The sequence below is a fragment of the Nannospalax galili genome, unplaced genomic scaffold (assembly GCF_000622305.1).
Source record: "Nannospalax galili isolate Female #2095 unplaced genomic scaffold, S.galili_v1.0 scaffold550, whole genome shotgun sequence".
Lineage (NCBI taxonomy): Eukaryota > Metazoa > Chordata > Mammalia > Rodentia > Spalacidae > Nannospalax > Nannospalax galili.
Window position 1 is genome coordinate 1,124,537 of NW_008329138.1, and position 5,425 is coordinate 1,129,961.

Here is a 5,425-nt window from a genome sequence, read left to right on the forward strand (position 1 = left end):
ATCTAAAGAACTGACATCTGATTTCTGCTAGATGAGGAACAACTGATCTTCCTAAAACAAGGATCTCTAGATAAGCTGACTAGATTCAGCAGATGGACAAGCACTGGGGAATGGCTGGGGGTGCCGACCACACAATGGACAATAACAGGGATGATAGAATACATGAGCTCCAGTGGGGGGGGGGGAGTATGGGAGGGTACCATTTGGAAGTTGATATATAAATGATTAAGATTTTTTGGTATGTTCTGTATGATATATACACAAAAAATCAACAAATTTTTTAAAAAGACATATTTGAGGATGAAGCATAAATGTTAATTAGTAGAGTACTCAGGTGCCAAGGATCTGAGTGTAACTGACTGTGACTAGTAATAATCAGATACATATGTTAAAGCTGTAATGAAATGCTTCTTCTAATCATGTGGTAATTAAATTAAAAAATTATAATCTCTGAAATGAAAATTAATAAACTGAACCTCACCAACATTTAAAACTTCAAAAAAAAGAACCAGTGTACTTAATGAACACAGGGAGGTGGAGGTTTCCAGACTACTAGAGGCTTGCTCATATGTGCCTGCAGCAGTGGCATCCAATGCAGGACCTGTCAGTTCAATTAAACAAGGGCCCAAAGGGGAGGTGAGAATCAGGTGACAGGTCAGCACTAGATCAATAACTATTTGAGACTGGTTGCTGCTGGGTGAAGGAGAGTTACATATGACCACTGGGTAGGCTAACTAGACTCCAGTGAATGCATTTACACTGAAGGACATTTGGGTACAAACACGTGAATGAATAGGACTCAGCATGTATGGTAGAGTGCCTATGGTTCAATGGGGGGAAGGGGGAGGCATGGATGTGGGAAGGGGTCTGGACATGACTGGGAAATATTGTATGAAATTTTAAAAGCTCAATAAAATGTTTCATTGGGTCACATCATTTTCCTCTCTTTTTCTTTTTGTGGAAAATATGCATAATAGTTTTTTAAGGTCATCTCTCATTATGAAGTCTGCTAATTGAATTTTCTCTGAGTTATAGATAATATTTTACTAAATCAGGGTAAATATTTATTGGCTTTTAGATTTGAATCTTACACTGTTGCTTTTTTATTTTATTAGATCCTATTTACCTAGTAATAGGTTTTGTGTGGCATGCAGTCAAATTATTTGGAATTCATTTGATATTTGAATAACTTAATGTTAAGATAAATCCTAACACTAAGGCCACCTGTCCCTGGGAATTTTCCATTCTTTGTGTACTCTAAGGTCTTTCACTTTGGATCATGAGAGCATAAACTACCTTCAGACAGGTAACAGCAGTCAGACCCTGGATAGAGCTTGCTCTCTCTTTCTGAGGTTAGTTGCCTATATTCACATGTTGTCCCCTTAGATATGCAGTTTTTTACTTAGTCAATTGAAACTCTTGGGGAATCACTCCTCTCAGATCTCTAGAATTTTTTTGTAACTTTATCCTTGTTGACATTCTACATCTCAAATTCCAGTTGTTTGTATCTCCAATTCCAGCCTCATTTTCTCAACTGAAACTGGTAGGCTTCACATAGTTCCTCACTCTGCTCTATGAACTACCAGTTCCTTCCACAGTAAGTAATTGTTTGGCCCATCTCTTCTGCTTTTCTTTTGTTGCTGCTGTTGTGGTTGTGGGAATAGAATCTTGATACCCCCTATTATCTAATTTCTGAATGTACAATTTTCTATATTTTGTTTTGTACCCCAGTTGTTTAAGAGGAGAATGAAAATATACTTTATCTAGGCTAAAACAGACATCCTTCAATTAATTATATCAAAGAATATTTGAGACCCAGAAGAAACTAAAATTGAAAACTGCATCTCTTGTACAACCCTCCCTCCCTCCTCCCATTTAAATAGGCCTCCTAGACTTAGTGGACAAACTTGCACTGGGGAACGGTTGGGGACACTGACAACCCAATGGGCCTTAACAGGGATGAGTGAGTATATAGGCTCAAGTGTAGTGTTGGGGGTGAGCTATGCGAGGACAGTGGGGACAGGGGTATAAAGATGATTAAGATTTTTTTTTGAGCTGTTTTGTATGAAATACACAGAAAATTTAATAAGGAAGCAAAGAAAAAAATTGCATCTCTTATATTCCTGTTAACTTCTGCTAAATTTGAAAGTTGCTTGTAATCTTTTAACTGAGATTTTCAGAGGTTTCAATTTTTCAAGTACAGTATACCTTACAGATAAAAGAGCTTTTGCCTTGATGTTGTTTTTCTTACCTACAAATTTTATTCTGACTATTGGTGTTTATCTGTCCCCCTGGAAATACTTAGATTTATTGAATGAGCCGCTCTTCATTACTCTAATGAGATGCCTGAGACAATTAACTTATGTTGACAAAGTTTTCATTTTGGCTCATACTTCTGCAGGTTTCAACCCAAGTTTGGGTAGCTCACAGGTTTTGAACTTCTGGGGAAGGAAGCAAAAGGTGAGCACAGCCCATGACAGAGCAAAGTATTCCCTTCCTCTAAAAGCCAGGAATCAAATAAGAAAAAGAAGAAATTGGTCCTTTATCATGGTATGCTTCCAAAGAGCTTAAAAGCTTCCAAAAGTCCCAAATCTTGAACTTCTGTTAAACCTTCAAATAGTACCACCCTGGGGTCAAGTCCCTTAACAAAAAACTCTTTCTTGGACAAAGGATTTTCAAATTTCAATCTGTAGCAATAATTAAAAAACAAAAACAGACAATAAAACAGAAACTTGCATTAATTTTTTTTTCTTCTACTTAAATACTCCACTGAAAATAAATCACTAACCTGAAGACGGGGAGCTTAAGCTCACACACTGTACTTGATTGACACTCTTGTTTCCTAACATCTATGCTAGAGTCACTCATGTTAGTTGTTCACACTGAGGTCCACTGTGTGAATTTTGTATTCTCTCTAGAGAAAGAGCTCTCTGAAAGAGTGTCAGGTGTGCAAATAGTGCCTTCATGCCAACAAAGATGTGTTGACTTATACCAGAGTGTTTCTGCTCCTCCTCCAGGGAAGACTTTGACCCTGGCTTTCTGCTCATCCCACTTCTAGGGCCAGTCACCCCCACATCTTGTCCCTGAGACATGAAGATGGCAGTTGGAGTGAGTGAATTTGGCCATATTGCATATGTGGTCACCAGGGCTTCCTTCAGCTTTGGCAAAGTGGATTTTGTTGCCATCAATGAGCCTTCCTTGACCTCAGTAACATTTTCTGCATGTTCCAGCATGATTCCACCAATAGCAAGTTCAATGGCACAGCCAAGGCTGAGAAGAGGAAACTTGTCATAAATGAGAAAGACATCTCCATCTTCTAGGAGCAGATCAGCCTACATGGGGTGAAGCTGGTGCTGAGTATGTTGTAGAGTCTACTGGTATCTTCACCACTGTGAAGAAGACTGGGGCCCAGTCCTCATCTCTGAACCTTTTGCTGATACCTCCATGTTTGTGATGAATGGGAACCATAAGAATTATGACAACTCACTCAAGATTCTTAGAAATGCCTCTTGCACCATCAACTGCTTATCCTTGCTAGTCAAGTTTATCCACAACTTGGCATTACAGAGGGACTCATGGCCACAGTTCATGCCATCACAACTACCTATAAGACTGTGGATGACCCCCCCAGGAAACTCTTCTGTTATGGTCTTGGGGCTGCCCAGAACATCATCCCTTCATTCACTGGTGATGCCAAGGCTGTGGACAACGTAATCTCAGAGCTGCTGGATCCCATGTGGCCATGCTGGATCTGACCTGCCACCTAGAGAAAGCTGCCACATATGATGACATCAAATGGTGTCAGGGCAGGCATCAGAGGGCCCCAAAAGGGCAGTCTGGGCCACACTGAGAACAGGTTAACTCCTTTGACATTAATACTTATACTCACTTTTCCACATTTGATGCTGGGATGGCACTGCTCTCAATGGCCACTTTGTCAAGCTCATTTCCTGGTATGAGAATGAAATTGGTCACAGCAACTGGATGTTGGACCTCATGGTCCACATGGACTCCAAAGTGTAAGAAGCCATGCACCATAACTCCAGAAGAAGAGGAGGCCTTAGGAAATCCTACTCCCTCAACTATCATCAAAAAAATTCATGAAACCCCAACTATAACACAAAACAGTTGGACTCTGATCATTCTTTCCAGGCCATTATATAACTGAATTTGGATGCTCTGTCCTCTAATTTAAGCTTTCTCCAACAGAATAGAGGGACATTGTAGACCAAGTTCTTCTGGGGTCTTTTGTGCTATCAGACAAACCATATAACATATCTTTATGTGAATTTTTCATTTTCTGTCTTGGGTAGGGAGGGGGGAACTGGAGAAACTTACAAAGAAACATCCAACACCCAGCTCTGTGCAGCTCTGCCCGCCATTCCAGATAATTTCCATGCCTGCCCACAGTCTCCATTAACTTTTGCCCACACATCTTGGACCCACAGTTTTGCCCCAGGTCAGTAAATGCCCCCTCTCACACACGGGTGAGACGCTGAAGCCATATTTCTCTCCACCCGCACTGCCGTGTGTTCCTGGCGGCTTGCTGCTTCCATCATAAAATGGCTTCCAGAAGCCCCTCCGTAGTCAATTATCCACAGCAGGCCCTGCCCCTTGGAGGAAACAGTCAGTTTGGGACACAGACATTTTCTGTTATTGCTTTTTCATTTTTCCCTTTTGGTTTCCTGAGATGGGGTTTCACTCTGCATCTGAGTTTGGCGTGGAACTTATGTTGACTTCTGAAGCAGGACAGTCCTCCACCCTTACTTTCTCATGCATGACTACAGTATTATGTTTACTTAGAAAATACTGTGATATTTAGGGCCTGGGGTGTAGTTCTGTTCTAGAAGCCATGCTATACATGTGAAATCCCTTGGATTGAATCTCCAACACAACAAAATTCTAAAATTGTAAAAAAAAGACTATGAAATGCTGAAAGAAAATCATAGAAATATTCTAATTCAAAGATATGTAGATGCACTACTTCATTTATCAAAGAAATGCAAATTAACATAGCAATGAGATATGACTTTAAAACTAATAGCATAGTCAAAAAGAACAATGTTCATATGAAACCCTACAATGATGCAAGGCAGAATTCTCCTATGTTATTGGTGGAAATGCAAGTGGTAGGAACACTTTGAAAGGAAGATTAGACTTCCTTTTTAAATTAAACTTTTTCATGCCATGTAATCTGCTTGTTTTATTTATTTTAACAGAATTAAAACCAATATACACCCAAAAAACTTCACATGGATGTTTATAATGTCTTTATTTGTTAATATTTGCAAGCAACCAAGATATTTCTTAGTAATTGAATGGATAAATAAAATATGGTGCATTAGAATGTTTGTTATTTAGTAATAACAAAAAATGAACCATTGTCCTTTGAAAAGATTTGGAGATACTTACTTTACACTAATTC

General features: G+C 39.4%; 1 pseudogene; it reads left to right on the forward strand.

The window, feature by feature from the left end:
* The first annotated feature begins 3,096 nt into the window (after nucleotides 1-3,096).
* LOC115070341 lies at nucleotides 3,097-4,023 on the forward strand (annotated as a pseudogene).
* The last annotated feature ends 1,402 nt before the right edge of the window (nucleotides 4,024-5,425 follow it).